The sequence below is a fragment of the Amblyomma mixtum genome, chromosome 10 (genome assembly GCF_055824585.1).
Source record: "Amblyomma mixtum isolate Tamu chromosome 10, ASM5582458v1, whole genome shotgun sequence".
NCBI classification, from domain to species: domain Eukaryota; kingdom Metazoa; phylum Arthropoda; class Arachnida; order Ixodida; family Ixodidae; genus Amblyomma; species Amblyomma mixtum.
In genome coordinates this window covers 53,025,665-53,043,313 of record NC_143021.1, presented here as the reverse complement: position 1 = coordinate 53,043,313, position 17,649 = coordinate 53,025,665, and the positions used below count along the sequence as shown (strand labels likewise).

General features: G+C 46.8%; 2 protein-coding genes, 1 long non-coding RNA gene and 1 pseudogene across 3 annotated transcripts in view; 2 read left to right on the top strand and 2 right to left on the bottom strand.

Annotated features, from left to right (window-relative positions):
• The window catches only part of LOC149325805 (uncharacterized), an 82,509-nt gene that overhangs the window by 4,260 nt on the left and 60,600 nt on the right, over positions 1 to 17,649 (bottom strand). The gene's annotated exons all lie outside the window — the stretch shown is intronic.
• Positions 1 to 17,649, top strand: part of LOC149325806 (uncharacterized) — a 93,982-nt gene that overhangs the window by 36,615 nt on the left and 39,718 nt on the right. The gene's annotated exons all lie outside the window — the stretch shown is intronic.
• On the top strand, positions 4,496 to 6,922 carry LOC149325808 (uncharacterized). The gene is made up of 3 exons (XR_016286088.1): positions 4,496 to 4,859; positions 5,894 to 5,987; positions 6,533 to 6,922. It is a non-coding gene; the product is annotated as an uncharacterized LOC149325808 (long non-coding RNA).
• LOC149325807 (uncharacterized) lies at positions 14,637 to 16,641 on the bottom strand (annotated as a pseudogene).

Genomic DNA, 17,649 nt, shown 5'->3' with positions numbered 1-17,649 from the left:
AATTCTCCAGGGAGACGCAGGGGAACACCGTAGACTAGCTCAGCACAAGAGCTGCCGAGGTCAGCCTTCAGTCTAAGAGCACTTGCTGCTGGGCTAGTTGGTTTAGGTTCATATTGAAATAGGTTTTAGGCGCAAAAAACAGACGAGACACATAGGAAAGGTAACAGGACGAAGCGCCAACTTCCAACTGATTTTATTGCATGCATTAAACGTACTTATAAAGCTTAATTCATGGGAAGAAGCCGGGCCAGTTGGTTCATTTTTCTACTTAAAACAGTGCACAGGGACAGGACAAAGTCGAGAAACACACAGGCACAGCACTGACTGACAACTGAGGAATTTACTGCTTTGCTTGCAATAAATACAGAAAGTATCGTCTAAAAATACAAAGAAAGCCATGGAATCCTCATTTTGTCACTTCTGTCGTCATTGCTTCTCCAGATAACCGATTTCTTTTTTCGTCAACGCTAGTGATGGTGTGCTTACGAAGGTGGAACGATTCTTCTGAATGATGAACGCTTCGTATATCGCTTCGTTATAAAGTTTGTCGTCACATGCGCAGGAGGGTCACCTAAAGCTCAAGAACGACGTGATAAGGCGCGCTCCAGGAATTTCTTTTCACATTCAAACAATACAACAGGTGTGTCGCTTACGCACATGTCGACTTTCTTTTTGATAAAAAACACTTCTATCAATTGAATTGGAAGTTGGCGCTTCGTCCTGTTACCTTTCATATGAGTCTCGTCTGTTTTTTGCGCCTAAAACCTATTTCAATATCAGCCTTCACTACCGAGCAAGTGCCCAAGAGAACGAGGGGTAGGTGGTCGGACCAGCGTTCCCTTGGCTGATAGGTGGTAAGGGCAACCAGTTGTCGATGCAGGCTTTTTACCATGTCATTGGCCGAAGGGTGGTAGGCGGTCGTATGGATGTGGCGGACGCCCAGAATATTGGCAATGGCAGCAAACAGGGCCGATTGGAACTGTCAGCCGCGGTCGGTGGTGACGACAGACGGGCGGCCGAAGCGAGAGACCCGGCCAGCCATGAAGGCCGAAGCAACGGTCTCGGCTGTAGTGTGAGCAGTGGGCAACGCCTCGGGCGAGCGGGTGAAACGATCCACACATGTGAGTAGATAAGAGGCCCCTCGTGATAACGCGAGTGGCCCAACAATGCCTATGTGAACGTGGGAAAACCGAGCGTCAGGCGGCCGAAAAAGAGAGGCAGGCGTGACGGTATGCCGGCGAACTTTGACGCTCTGGCAGTGAAGGCAGGTTCGTGCCCAGTGGCGAACGTCGGCATTTGCGCTTGGCCAAAGGAAACGAGATGTGATCAGCTTCTGCCTCGCACGAATACCAGGGTGGCTCAGGCGGTGTAGTTTATCAAAAATGCTGCGACAGAAAGCCAAAGGTACATACGGAAGCGAGACTCCAGTGGACGTCTCGCACGTAATGAACCGGGAGGAAAACATCAGTGGACAGCCAGCGAAGGACAGGGACGTGGATGAGAAGCGAAGACGATGAAGCTCTGTATCGCTGCGCTGTACAGCCGCTAACTCCTCCATGTTCACTTGGTGATTCGGACAGCACAGGAGAGCCCATCAGCAGCATTATTCTCCGAGCCATTGACCTGACGGAGATCCACTGTAAACTCGGAGATAAAACACAGTTGGAGGAACTCGCGCGCAGTGCAGGTGCTGTGGTTCTTTTGGAACGCAAACGTCAAATGCTTATGGACCGTGATGACGTGAAAGTCCCGGCCCTTCAGGAAGTGGCGAAAATGCTTGATGGCGAGGTACACAGCGAGAAGTTCTCCACCGAAGGTGCTGTATTTAGCCTCAGGTGGCTTCAGCTTTGAGAGAAAAAACGGAGAGGCTGCCAACTAGAGACGTGCTGCTGGAGGACTGCGCCGACGGCAATGCCCGAGGTGTCGATGACGAGGCGCAGTGGAGCGTCAGCAGCTGGATGTATGAACAAAGTGGCCGCTGCGAGCGCCGTCTTCGCAGCAGAAAATGCAGCTGCAGCATCTTCAGTCCACTCAAGTGGCGCAGCAGAATCTTTTTTAGTAGCCAAAAGATCGGTCAGAGGCTTCAGGAAAGAGGCGCACTTAGGGAGAAAGCGGCGATGAAAGTTCAGGAGGCCCGAGTATTCTCTAAGCTTTTTAACTGACGTGGGGGTGAAAAATCATTAATGGTTTCAACTTTGTTGTCGAGAGACCGAATACCTTGTGGAGTGACAAGGTGGCTTCGGAACTCTATTGTAGCTACGCCAAAGAGGCACTTGTTCGGTTTGATGACGAGCCTATATTCATCAAGTTGATGGAAGAGGGCGCGGCAGATGAGCTTCATGCTCAGAGCCCTATGAACTTGCGACGAGGAGAGAATCGACTTAAACGAACACAAAGTCGAGGCCTCGTGTAACCTCATTGATAGTTCCCTAAAAGTATGTGCGGCGTTGCGCAAGCCGAAAGGCATCCGCACATACTCAAAGAGACCGAACGGTGTGGCAATGGCCGTCTTCGTAATATCACTGGGCTCCACGGGAATTTGATGATAAGCCTTCATTAAGTGAATTTTAGAGAAAATCGTGCACCCAGCCAGATTGGATGTGAAGTCCTGCATGTGAGGAAGTCATTAGCGGTCTGGTAAAGTGTGAGCATTGATGCCGCTACACTCTAAGAACTGCTACTCCTGCATTAAGAGTAAAAGAGCCTCGCTACTCCTGCAGGCCTCAATCTACTCTCTCTACAAACGAGAAAGAGTGAAAGGTCCTGTTCACTCCTCTTGACAAAAGAGTAAAATGGCATTTCCACTCCTGCATACCCCTAGGGAGTTCAGTGCTTGTTTTACTCCTCCGCCCTTACGGCCATACAATCGTAAGGGCGCGCTAGCTTCTCGGGGCCGGCCTGCCAGCCTGGATGCCGGCGTCAGAAAAATGCACTGGTATTGTTTGTTCACGACCAAAGCTCTGGGATAGAGTATCATTAGCCAATGTCGAGTTGTTGGTAGAAGCGATAACAGCCATACAAATTTCCTCCCATAGCCGCTTTGCTGCTGCTCTGGAGTTCGCCTGGCCTCTGCTATAGCTCCGCTCCTGAAGGGGTCGCGGAAACCGAGCATATATTTATTTCCCTATGACGCGGGGCTCAGAGTAAAACGGTGCCGAGGGTAGCACCTAAGTGCTGGCCAGTTTCGAAGCGCATTCAGCTACAGCATCTATGTGAAATCGGCTAGGTTTAGCGACGACAAGAACAGCCAGCGAGCAGCGCACAGTTCGTCGCCCGGCGCGATCGCGGGCGCCGTCGTTGCCGAAAGCTCGGCTCGCTCAATGATTCGCTCCGTAGCTTGCGAATCGCGCACGCAAGGCTGGAAAATCGAGCAGCGACTGGCCTGCGATTGAGCGAGCCTTTATGCCCACGTTTGCAGCACAGGTGAACAAATTTAGCACACATGTGTGCATGGAATATCGGCGGCGTTGCGGCGATTTTTAAGCTCGTCCTCGACGCCATCATCACCGTTCGGGTGGACCCGAACATATCTTTATTTCACTACGAGACATAGTTCACAATAAAACGTACTTACAATGCAAAGAGTAGCACCTCAGCGCTAGCCAGTTTCAAAGCGCTCTCAGCTCTGGCATCGAAGTGAAACCTCCTAGGCTTAGCTACGAATACGGCAGCCAGGGAGCAGGCCGAAGCTCGTCGCGCGGCGCGCTCGCGAGCAGCGTCATAGCTGAAAGCTCGGCTCGCTCAAAGATTGGCTCAGAAACTTGCGAATTGTACTCGCAAGGCTGGCAAATCGAGCAGCTAGCGGCTGGCCTGCGACTGAGCGCACGTTCGCAGTACAGGTGAACAACAATTAGCGCACGAATGCTTGGGATACCGGCTGCGTTGCGGCCACGTTAAGGCGATTCTTAAGCTCGTCCTCGACGCCATCGTCACCGTACGTGACACACAGGCTGAGAACTTGAATTCGAGTACGTGCTAAAGTAAGCTGCTCGTATTTCTCGGAACAATCTGAACTCGAAAAGACAGTTGCTTCTGTCGGCTTCCATGCATGTGGGCTCTTGCTAGTGAAAGTACACTCGAACAGGATGCGGCGAGTGCGGGCCGCTGTTGCATATAAGCTAAAGTGTGAAGCAAGTATCGTCGTAGTTCCGTAACGCAGTTGATATCACAGTAATCCGCTTGTACGGGTCACATTTAAGCTCTGTTTCATGTAGATCTCCGTCGACCATGCCAGTGTCGCGTAGAGTAATGCATCGCAGCTGCTCTTTGTCCTACCGCTCGCGTCGAACATATCCTTGATATGGACCAGTTTGCGATACGGTGCGTTTCTTTGCCTTTTTTGTCGCATTTAAGGGATTTTCGCTGCCGTCAATCGAAATTGCATTCCGTCAACAGCGTCGTCTGCGCCGTCGTCTGCTAGGACACCCGCGGATGGGATCACAGGATCGCAGCTTCTACAAACGACATGTCAGCAAAAGTATCTAAAAGCGCTTTGGTATTCGCATTTAATAAAGAAATAAAATGAAAAAATATAATTTGTTTTTGTTGCGAACACAATTCAAATATTAGTAATAAAAAAAGCGCATTTGTAGGTTTTTTCAACGAAGCAAAACTGCAGCCGTCGTCACGTTTTGTGTTATTTGGGTTTTCGTAGCATTGTTTGAGTGCTCGTGCGGTGGACGTGTATGAAGAACACAAGTGTGTTTTGGAAACCAACGACGAGAATTACGCCCTGTCAACACTGGTGATTTTGAACGGGTAAAGCCCTGAAGAAAGGTAGCGCTACGACTTCTTGTCATCTGGAGAGGCAACGAAGAAGAATGTGCGGTTTTGCTAAGCCTTGATGAGCCGTCTGAACGGTGAGTCCGGTGTACGTTTCTTTACTTCTGATCTCTATTCGCACGCGTTATTAGTGTGCGCCTATATAGGGATGGCAGTGCAGGCAGTCTGCGTGCGGTTGCCTCAGCTATAATGCGTTAACGCCGATTCACACGACGGTCCGTTCGCCCGCGGCCCGCGCACTACGTATTCATGCGTCACCACATTGAGAGGCGCGCTGTCGGCCGCGGCAGCGGGCGAACGGAAAATCGTGTGAATCGGCCTTTAGCAGAAAAGAACGGGCGTATAGGCCGCATGGCAACTGTTGCTCCATAGTCTCTATCTGCGTTTAGTACTCGGGTGCCGCGGTAAATAAAAATGCCACCAGTTATCACAACAGAGTTATGCGGTCGCTTGCTAGCGCTGCGAAAAACAACAGACAATGTTTACTACATTCCAATAGCATAGATTTGTGCTGCATAGGAGAGGATGATGAGCGTGCAGTGCCACGTTAGAGAGCGCTCTTGCTAGGCCAGCTGCGGACAGACAAGGGAACTGACAACGGTCGAGTTGCCTCGCGGCTGGTGCCCGTCGGATTGATTTGTGCTACTTAGAAGATGACGATGAGCGGCAGTGCCGCGCGACAGAGCACTCGCGCTAGGCCAGCTGCCAACAGACAGTGCTCAGTGTGTGTACTCGTGGGATTAGTGCTTACGCCTTAATATTTGTCATACAATTTTTTCGGGGACAATGATCGCGTGTAAAAGGCTGGGGCATATCCCTTGCCTAGTCATTTGTAAATTTTTATCTGTGCTTCCCCATGGAACAGAATTTGACACAGTATTATGTCAAAGTTAGATCGTTCTTGCGTCTGCCCTGAGGTGTAGGTGTCGATGCTTCCTCACCTTCAGATTTTGAGAACTGTTTGGGATGCAACTGCGCACTTATTTAGGATTTCAAGCTTTTTGCTATATCCCTCGTTTGTGCGGCCCGCTTTCAAGTCGTTCGCTATATCGGTGATGGTTTGTTATTGATTTTCACTTTCTCTTATTTATTCTTGGTTGACTGCCACCAGCTGTGCTGCCGGCGATTCTCCGCGCTCGGAACTATTCCCAGGCACGAGACCCTACCCACAGACCTCCCTGCACCACACTCACCAGTTTTCTTCGGTATTTTTTTCCCTTGCTCTTACTTGCATTGCCACTAGGCAGTTTTTATTTCTGTGCAGATTTGTTAAATGCAATACCAATTTTCGTTTCATGCTGTGATGTGAGATATCGTGCTTCTTGCTAATGAATGCATGCCTTTTCCATCCTCTCATCATTTGTGCAAAGCAGACGGGTCTACTGGTCGCTACGTTCAATTTAAAAATACCTTCGGTGCTGCTGCAAAGCACCCTAGTAGTAATAAAATCCTGTGCATGCTATATTCGAATAGTTACGCTCTTTTCATCATGCATAAAAATAGTGGTATTCCAGCCTGCTCATCTTTCTATGCGGGTGTGACAGTCATGTAAATCTACTGAAAAAATGTATATCGGTGCATCACATACAATCTGTTCATTTCTTTTGTCATGGGCCCTCTCATTGCTTTTTTTGTGTTGCTATGTTACTACCTTATTCTAATTTATGAAGCAGTAGACAATTTCTTCTCTTGTCATTCATGACATTGTTACGGCCACTGACAACAGTTGCTCTGACATATTTATTTGCAGTTGCCAGCTGCCAGTATCTACTGGGCCATTCGTGCTTCCAGCTTTTGGCTGTGCTATCTCTCCTCAGCTGTTTGTGGTAGGTATTGTTTTCCAGTGATGCATACCTTACCTGCCTATTTAGAAAAATTTCGTAGACATAGGCTCACAGCCGGGTTTAGAAATGCATGCAGAGCTCTACGTGCACTTAGCAGCAGTACCTCCCTGTATAATCACATGAATCTGATCCTGAATTACATGAATGTAATTACATGATCTGTATGAAATAGTCGCTCATGAAGCTTTTGACTGCTGCTGTTAACATAATGGAATTTACACTGCTTCAGGTGCAGAGACTATTTCACACATGTTGCCTCTTATGCATATGTGCCCTCTGAAAGGGCGAACATATTCCTTTATCCCTTTAAAAAACATTGTGTTCTATCATGATGCTTAACCGGTATTTCTGGTGTATAGACCAAAATGTCACTCAGTATTGTAACATGAAGCGGGAACTCAGTTTGTCCAATGTTTTAGAGGTAACATGAAGCGGGAACTGAGTTTGTCCAATGTTTTAGGGGTCCTAAAACATTGGACCAACACAGTTCCCACTCGAGTTATTGATCACTTCGCTCTCGCCCTACCATAAGCTTGCCATCCAGGTTGGACAAATTGATAGAGCGACTGCTCCAGTGAAGTGGTGGTTCTGAGTTCGAACACCGGACCAGGACGAATCTTTCTTTAACTACGAAGTTTCTGTGAAAGCTGTATAGCTTTCCTTTGTAGCCATTTGGCTGTGCTCGAGTGGATGTCAATGAGTAATTACTCCTTATTACAGATCTTTTGTCAACGCCAAACTGATTCAGTAGCAACAAATAGTAGAAGGGTAAAAGCATGCTGCTCCCAAAAATTCGTTAAGCATGTTATAAAATGTATGCTGTATTTTAACTGCTGCAAAGAAATAACGGTGATGTTAGATGCCCAGCCCCTATTAGGTAAACATAGCTCGCAATTAACACAGTGGATGGAAAAGAAATATGGACTTCAACCCTCACGACGACCCTCACCCCAGTGGATGGATGATAATGGCTTTACCCTTTGTACCGGGCGGTAGCTTTCGCCACCTAGCCTATACTTCCCCCATTGTTAATTTAATTTTCTTTTCCCTTTCGCTCTTACAATATCTAATCTGTCTATCCTTTTACCCTCGAAATTCACGCCTCCCTTGATTTCCGCCACCAATCCTCCAACCTCCCCTTCGTCAATGTCACGCTTTTCCCATCCACTCGCCCGTCCTCCCCAGTAAATCCCAGCGCTATCTCTATGGTCGTTGCTGTCCCCTCTGGGAGGGCTGGGCGGAGTTCTGCGCACCTCAGAACCAAGTGTTCTATGGTCTCCGTTTCCGTTTTACATGCAGAGCACAAAATATCCACTTCTTCAAATTTGGACCTATATGTTTTTGTTCTTAGAGTCCCTGTCCTAGCCTCAAAAAGCAGTGAACTGCCCCGCAAATTATCGAATAATCGCTCTTTTTTGATGTCCTGTTTTCGTGTCCTATATATGCCTAGTGCCGATTTTTCCTGCATTCTGTCTTTCCACATCTTTCTTTCCGACTCCTTTACCTCCACTTTCACGTTAGTCTTTTGTTGCGTCCCATCCCTCACCCGTAAATACTTCGTTCTTAGCTTTCGGGTTCTATTAGTCCATTTTGTGTTAATACTTTTCATGTACAGATACTTGTACACCTTTTTTGCCCACCTTGTTTCCTCCATTTGAGTTAGTCTCTGATCATATTTCAGTTTGCTGATGGCCTCCCGAACCTCGAACGACGCCCAACCCATATCTCCCTGGACTCCCACATTCGGAGTGTTCCCATGGGCTCCCAAGGCTAGCCTTCCTACACTTCTTTGTCTGACCTCTAGCCCTGACTGTACTTCTGATTTCATGCACAGGACTGCATTTCCAAATGTGAGGCCCGGTACCATGATTCCCTTCCATACCCCTCTAACCACCTCATACCTATTATAGTTCCATAGTGCTCTATGCTTCATAATGTCTGAATTCCTTTTTCCTTTATCCTTCAGAATCCTCTCATGCTCTTCCAGATATTTTTTTCCTTCACTTAGCCATACACCTAGATACTTATACGTACTCACATGGTCTATCATAGTGTCTTGTATTTCTAGTGGGTCTCCCTTCTCATCATTATAGACCATTATCCTTGACTTCTCTCTACTGAACTGGAGTCCTAGCTTGTTGCCCTCCTCACCACAGATTTTAACTAGTTCCTGCAGCTTATCTCGCTTGTCTGCTAGTAGAACAATGTCATCCGCATACATTAGTCCAGCCAACACTTGGTTTACCCTCTGACCATCCTGCATATAACTCACATCAACTCCTACCCTACACTCTTCCAACCTCTTTTCCATTTGGCTCACATATACCATGAAAAGTAGAGGTGACAGTGGGCAGCCCTGCCTTAACCCTCTCTTAATTTTAGCTGGTTTTGTGGTTTCTCCCTCCCAGGTTACCACGACCTCATTGTCTGAATATATACGTTGTAGATATTCAACCAGATTTCTATCAGCGCCATATCCCTTCAATTGGTCCCAAAGTTTTTCCTGATTCACATTGTCATATGCCCCCTTAATGTCTAAAAATGCCATCCATAGAGGCCTCCGACTTGCCTCAGCTATCTCTATACACTGCGTTATGACAAATAGATTGTCCTCCAACCGTCTGTCCCTTCGGAAACCGTTCTGCAACTCTCCCAAGATCTCCTCACGCTCTGCCCATTCTTCCATTCTCATTTTCACCATCTGCATTGCTAGCCTGTAAATAACTGATGTGACCGTAATTGGTCGGTAGGATTTAATGTTGTCCCTGTTTCCCTTGCCTTTGTATATTAGTCTCATCCTGCTCACTTTCCAGTCTTTTGGAACGTCTCCTCCCTCTACCACTTTTTCAATGATCTGTCGTAATTTCAGTTTGCTTTTCTTGCCTAGTATGGTAATTAATCTCATAGGTATGCCGTCTGGTCCTGTCGCTGTTCCGATGGGAACCTTGCCTTCTATTCTGTCCCAGTCCCCTGCTGTTCTCTCCCTAGGCTCTTCCTCCTCTGCCCCATTGCTGTCCCTGCTCTCCCCTAGACCATCCGCCACAGGCTCTGCAAATGCTGCTTCAATTGTTTGTCTGATAAATTCCTGTGCTTCCTCTCCCTCTACCCTTTTTCCATCCTGTGTGGTCAGAGTGTGTTGGATGCCCTCTGTTCTCTTCCCTTGTAGCCTTATGTGCTCCCAAAACCTCTTTGCAGCATTCCTATCTTTCTTATTTACCTCCATCATCCACTGGACTCCTGCCTTTCCTATTTTCCTGATTTCCTATTTTCAGTAAAACAAAAAGTGCCAGTGTTGCCATACTTGAGAGCTTTGCTCTTTAAAATTGCAGTAGACTGCTACTCAAAGTTGACAAAAAAATGCTTCTCGTTTTCTGCATGTGCATTCCACAGTGCTGGTGCCATTTTCACTGGCCATTGACATTCAGTCGCATGATGTGCACCCCGCTCCTCGAGTTGATTTTGTTTGTCTTGTGAACCTGCCGTCAAAATCAGTGCAGGATAATGCTTCCCCAGTTGATCTGCAGTTAACCTTGTCCTTTGCCAGCTGCTGTCACCCTTTCTCCACAGAGAAGGGCGGTGGGAGTCCAAGCCAGGTGGAGTTGAACTATTTGACTAGTAGTGGATAGGGATCCTGCGGTTTGTTGAGTACACAGGCAAATTGGAGACTTATGGAAGAATTTTTTTACCAGCCAAAAAAGACGCATACACAAGAGAGAACCGCACAGGACAAGGGCTGGTAAAAGCCGTAGTCCTCTGTGGTTCTTCTTGTGTATGCGTGTTCCTTGGCGGGTAAAAAAATTTCTCCGTAAGTCTCCAATTTGCCGGTGTCCTCCACAGATTGGAGGATCCCTGTCTGTTACTAGTCAAATTTCACTACTCCACCTGGATTGGACTCCCACTGCCCTTCTCAAACTTTTGAAATCCTGTTGCCCTAGCAGATCATCAGCTGTCGGTTGTATTACTTTCGCTTCAGTGAAATTTGACATGTAGCGGACAGGGATCCTAGAATTTGTGGAGTACACAGGCAAACTGGAGACTTGTAGAATTTTTTTACCAGCCAAGGAAGACTCATACACAAGATTCGTTGTCTGTGTTTCACAACTGAAAGTTCTAAATGCGTGCAAAAGTGTATCGTGCATTCGCACGTATTTTGCAAACTCAATTTTTGCAGCATTAGGTTTTCGGAATTGGAGCTGTAGCATTGCCGCCACAGAATCCCGCTCGTTAACAAAGCGCACACTTATTTGCTAGGTATATATTCGGTATACCGCAACCAGTACACGTCACTGTTTGGAAGGTTCTGTCGTGAAATTTCTGATTTTGCAAGGTAGCTTTTCTTTTAAATTCAAGCGCTCTCTATTTGCTTTTTCCTGTGCATATTCATCGGTCGTTTCAATTCGGAAGCGTTGGTGCTGCAAGACATGCATACGGAAGCTACGTTTGTGCACAAAGCTCCTGAATTTTTGAAAGCGCAGTTCTGACAGTTCTCGTCATAAATAAGTACAAAGCAGCCTAATCTTTTTGGACACACCATTTCATGCTCTTAGCTGTTTCTGAGAAACAGGCTGCCTTTTTTTCTGTTTTTGGTGTGAAACATTCCTAACAACTTCTTTCTTTCTCGATGCACAGATAGCCTATGCATACACGGGCAGCTTGATTGCAATATTTAGGGCAATATTTATAACAGGTGCAGTGAGCCTTGGTGCATGTGGACAGAAATTAAGCTAGGGTGGGGTGGGGTATTTTCGCACAGGGTAATGTTATGCGGAGGGTTTGGCGTATTGAAACCGAGTCTTTCTGAGCTCTTATTAGACGTCCCAGCACCAGGACAGTAGTTGAGGCTTTTCTTCTTGTTGTCTAGTTAATGGTTTCCATCACATAAAATAGCCTTAATTCTAGCTATCCCGTGGCCGTCTAACAGAACAATGCAGATATACTGAAGTGATCAGTGTTGCATAAAAGTAGTGAGAACATTGCAAATGCAAGACAACTTCATTGGTTTGCAGTGCACTAACGTGGCAGTCATAGAGAATTACACATTACATTTGCAAATCTAAATTGTGCATAATAGTATGAACTGGCACGTAATGTGCGAAGTAATCACAGTTATCTCGTTCATGCCAAATGCTAGTGTCAAACATTGTCAGTATTGCATATTTATAAAGAGCAGGCATGCTGCGCCTAACTTCTCGTTGGATAGATTTTATTACTATGAAATTAAAAAGTTTACACATGGCTGTCGTGTTCTTGCGTGGGAAGTAGTATTACCTTAAATGAGTATAAACACCAAATTTTTGGTTATGTGTGTTCTTTGTAGTGACGTGCTGGGCATTCGTATACATAGAGTTGTTGCATAGTATTCGTCTCCAATCGCTAAATAATTACAACCAGATTTCTTTTCTTCCCTGTTTCAATAGCATAGCAATTGCTATGACATCAATGTTCAGTATAGGTTATGGAAGGCACAAAAAAGCTACGATATCGCTACTTCATCGTTTTAATTAGTTACAATGCTAAGCCAGCCTGCCTTAAGAGTCGGAATCACAATGAATGACGAAGCCGCAATTATATTGCAGTTTTCCTCATGCCTCCCCTGGCTTATACTGACCTTTGATGCCATTGCCATTGCTCAGTTTTTAAAAGTGAAGCAGGAGAAAGAAGATATTTAATTACAAATTATTTAGCAGTCATAGGCGAATACTGTGTGGTTATCCGTGCATAGTAATGCCTTATGCATCATTAAAAACAAAAAAAAAAATGTGCAACTGAAATTTGCTCGGCTGCTGACCCAAAAGACGCGGGTTCGATCCCGGCCGCGGCGGCTGGAATTTCTTTGGAGGAGAAATTCTAGAGGCCCGTGTACTGTGCGATGTCAGTGCACGTTAAAGAACTCCAGGTGGTCGGAATTTCCGGAGCCCTTCACTACGGCGTCTCTCATAGCCTGGGTCGCTTTGGGACGTTAAACCCCAAAAACCAACCCAAACCAAACTGAAATTTGTTGTCTGCCTCTTTGAGATGAAAAATTTTGAATTTTTCCTTCACTATTTTAGAGCATGAAATTCAGTTAATGGTATCTGAGAAACAGGAATTGCAACAGCCATTTCTCTTCAGCAAGAAAACTGTCATTGGTTTAAGTGTTTTCCCGATTCAAGGTTACCTTATATTTTAAACTGCACAATGTATTATGTGACAAGAAATCGTCAAACACAATAGGTGTGGTTTTAGAAATGACTGCAAGTGATAAGGGAATACATTTACTTAGAGCAGGTAGTGACCGCTGATCCGGATCATGAAGAGTAATAACTAGAGGAATATGAATGGGGTGGAGTGCATATGGCAGGTTCTCTCAGATCATGAATGGCAGTTTTTCAATACCCCTCAAGAGAAAAGTATACAACAGCTGTATCCTACCGGTATTCACCTATGGGGCAGAAACGTGGAGGCTAACGAAGAGGGTTCAGCTTAAGTTGAGGACAACGCAACGAGCTATGGAAATAGAAATGATAGGCGTAACGTTAAGAGATCGGAAGCGGGCGTAGTGGGTGAGGGAACAAACGCGGGTTGAAGACATCCTAGTCGAAATCAGGAGAAAGAAGGGTGCTTGGGCAGGGCATGTAAGAAGATAATCGCTGGTCCTTAAGGGTAACGGAGTGGATTCCAAGAGAAGGCAGGCGTAGCAGGAAGCAGCAAAATGTTCCATGGGCGAAGGTTTGCAGGAACACGGTGGACATAGCTGGCGAAGGACAGGGTTAATTGGAGAACATGGGAGAGGCCTTTGCCTTGCAGTGGGCGTAGTCAGGCTGATCATGATACTTGCAGAAGAGCTTGCTCATGTTAAAATTTTCATTTGGTAAATATGTGCTTGTTTTACATGCACACAGCTTTTGAAAGGACTAGCATAGTGATAATTGTATTGGGCTTCATAAAATTATAGCTCTGAATGAAGGTTTGCAATGAAAGGTGTCTGCCCTTGGTCACAATATAGGTACACACTAGTGGCGACATGACACACACGATCAGTACATTCTAGTTGTATTCTTTCTTTCTTTCATGGGGTTATATGCAGGATAGTATGAAAAGGGCATTGGAATTGACTCTTACTTGCATTATTTTCATTCATGTTTGCAGGCACCCGGTGAAATGCACTCATAGCCAAAGCTCCTTCACTCAGCCGAGCAAGCTACGACATCATCCAGCATCTTAGTTTCTTTTGAGCGCTTACAGCTCACTGCGGTGGATTTGGTAGATGGGTTTACTTTGCTTTTGGCAGTGTTCTTGGCATTTAATGTCAAGTACACCCCAAAAACAAAACGGGCTTGTCTGCTGCTTGAGACACTAATGGGGCTTGATCCTAGCGAGCGCCTCCCGAGCGTGTTTTGGGCAGCCACAGCAATCACAGCAATGACTTGAGAAATAAAAGTTATCAGTGTTGTACATTTGTGTCATTATTTCTTGAACCATTGTTATTCCCAACGCAGACAGAGCACCATACTAATGTGCAAACTGTAGTGTAGCCATAAAGTAGTTGTATGAGCAAAAATTATTCTACTCAAAGATTATAATCCCTTTTGCTCATTACTCTTTTGTAGATGTAGCGCAGGTGGATCCTGCAAAACATATGACCAACTTGCTCTGAAGAATATGTGAAATAAGAAAATTAGTACGATACATTGAAAACACGTGAAACTCCTTTTGAAGGAGTAAAATAAGATCTGGGCTGATACTCCTTGAAGGAGTATAGTCACTCTAACAAACGGAGTCCTGGAACTCTACCTGAAAGAGTAGTAGGATGCTGTTTCAATGTGGTAGCTTTACTCCCTCGGAGGAGTGCCTGTACTCTATTGCAGGAGTAGTACAGTACTCCTTGAGTAGGTGTTGGATCACTCTTTGTCCAGAGGGAGTAATTTTATTCTGGAAAAAGGAGTGGAATATGGGACAAGCGAATACTCCTTCAAAGTGTGTTCTGGGCACTCCTCTGCACTCCTTTAGTTCTAAGAGTGTATAATCTCCTCATGGTCTCCAGTCGCCCGGATCTTTCTTTGCTACCACGTGAAGTGGCGATGCCCAGTTGGTGGAGGAAGGCCGTACGATGCCGAGTTCAAGCATGTGTTGGAACTCACGGCGAGCGATAGCAAGACGGTCTCCAGACAAACGGCGAAGGCGAGCAAGCACCGGAGGTCCTGAACTCGCAATGTGGTGGGTGATCGAGTGCTTCACTGGTGACTCTCCGGTGTGCGGCTTTCTCATGTTATGAAAATCAGCGAGAACTTTCTCATATTGCAAAATAGGGACTAGAGCGCGAAGTCCCGTCGCCGCAGCGGTGGAGAGTACGCCTTTGACGAAGAGGTGCGTGCTGAGATCTATGAGGTGATGAGCTTCCATGTCGACTGCTAGGTTGAAGAAGCTGAGGAAGTCTGCTCTGAGAACAGCTTGCGAGACGTCAGTGATGAAGAACATTAATCAATCAATCAACCAATCAATCTTTATTTTGCATTTTTAGTACAAATAAAAATGCAGGGAGTGGGGACAAAAAGCTGCTCTGAGGCAAGCTTGACTGGGTCCTCACCCCCTTTACATGGCAGTTTGTGCAGCAGTTATGGATGAAATGTTGAGTGTTTAAAAGAGAACAATTTACAGCACATGCGATTTTCGCGCAGGAAATGAATAATGTTACAAATGCAGTCTTTTACAATATAAAAAATACAACAAAATGCAACAAACACTCGCGTGATAGCAGACCTGAAAAATGACAATGTTAATAAACAAACTCGCCTGAATATAAGGGAAAAGAAATAGTAAAGACAAATGGACACAACTACAGTACTCTGGGATGAAATGACGTGTTACAAAAGCTCTGTTTTTGGTTATGATCCAGGTAAACCTGCGGCGCAATCCCTGGTTAAGCGTAAGGGACCGTTGGTCGTACGTGCGAATGGCTGAGTAAAGCGAAAAGGTCTGGTTTTTGCGACAGCGATCTGCCCAACAGGCCGCTATGACGCTGACCTGTGCTTCCGTTTCGACCAGGAATCGAGGGCCAGTGATCTTGTCCTATACATAATACAGGCGGCATGCCAGTCCGCCAGCACCGCTTGCCGCCGTCGGTGGCCGATCGCAGCGATTTCCGACCAGCACGGTTGGGAGCACTTGCGGGGAGAGCTGCCGAAGGTACGGTGGTACCAGCATACAGCCGAGGGCAAGGTGTCGGGCCGCGCATCAGACGGTTGGGGCTGTGAAGAACGCCAAGGTGGCGGGGAACGGCGGCGTGATCGGAAATTCAGTGACGAATGGCGCGGTAAGAGTGCGAGGACATCGAGCCACCTGGCCAGAGCATCAAGTCGACATTCGATGCTGGCAAGCTGGGAGTCTGCGGTAGCAGTTGGAGGCGGACTGGTCACAGATCTGACGTTGGCGAGCCGTGAGTAGTGCGCAACACGGTGAGCGCGTTCAGCGAGCTTGTCTAATGAAACATCACCCGCAGCGGCGGGGATGGGGACCATGAGCTGGGGAACACGCTGAAGGAACAACCCACGCAGAAGCGGGCCGTGCTGGGCAGCGGAGTCTCCAAGAAACTGAAAGATGCGACGGAGGAGCTACGAAGGGCGGCTGTCGCCAAGCTCTGTAGCGCTCAAGAGCTTCTGGAGTTTACGGCGCTCGGACGGGGACTTGCGGTCGATAAAAGCCGCCTTCAACGTGTCGAACGGTCGAGCCGAGTCCAGCGAGCTGATGATGTCCACCAAGTCCTCAGCAACGTCAGCAGGCAGGGACGACACGAGATGGAGGAACTTGGTCTCCTGGCTGGTGATACGTCGCAGCTGGAAATGCGCTTCAACCTGCAGGAGCCAGGCGCAGGGGCTATTGGGCAAAAATGGCGGCAGGCTGACTGGCTGGAACGCGGCCACCGAAGCAGCGAGAGGCTGAGCGTTCTGGGACGGGTCGCCGCCGGTAGGAAGGACGGAAAAGCCAGGGGAATCTATGTAGGAGGATTGAGTTGCGTGTTCAAAGCCGGGTCGCCAAAACATTGAATGTTTCCATCATTCAATGTTTACAATGGTAGGTGTAACGTTTAGAGATCGGAAGCGGGCGGAGTGGGTGAGAGAACAAAGGCGCGTTAATGATATCCTAGTTGAAGTCAAGAGGAAGAAGTGGGCTTGGGCAGGGCATGTAATTCGAAGGAAAGATAACCGCTGGTCCTTAAACGGAGTGGATTCCAAGAAAAGGCAAACGTAGAAGGCAGCGGCAGAAAATGAGATGGACGGATGAGATTAAGAAATTTGCGGGAATATGGTCGCCGCGGCTGGCGAAGGACAGGGTCAATTGGAGAGACATGGGAGAGGCCTTTGGCCTGCAGTGTGCGTAGTCAGGCTGATGATGATGATGATGGTATATAAGGGAAATGCGCAACAACTTAGACAGGACACAGAAAGAAACACATACATCAGTTCACGAGCGCAACTACCAACTGTTTAATGGGGTGAAACAACAACAGCATATATACAGAAAACAGCGCATGCGTAAAGGTAGATCAGGCACACACATCACAAAGACCGCAATTTTATACAAACGAATCAAGATAAGAAACTTCAGCATCATAGATCTGATGATGATGTTTACAACGTTGTGTACAAACAACCAGTTTGAAATACATAAAGCGCAAGCTGTGCTTTGCTTGTAGTAATTTCTGCTCTCCTGCACCAGTTCTGTCCGTGCTTGTTTATACGCAGGATGCACCGACTCGATCTCCCGCTGGTAAAATCTTCATAGCGGGTTTGATAACATCGCGTATAACCAACGCTTCTCTCTAATTGTCCCTGATTTCTGAGGTGTGATAAGTACCTGATTTTAAATCACTTTATCCAGAAATATGTTAATCAGCGTTGGTGTTAAATGAAGCGGGTGGCCTTGTTTTTTATCCACAAGCGAACAATGGTGATGGTTGCTTCTGGCCGCCTAAAGCACTGCTCGGTAGACTGGGTCACACCACCACTTCCCCTTCATTGTATGTGCGTCCTGCGATGTAAGAACG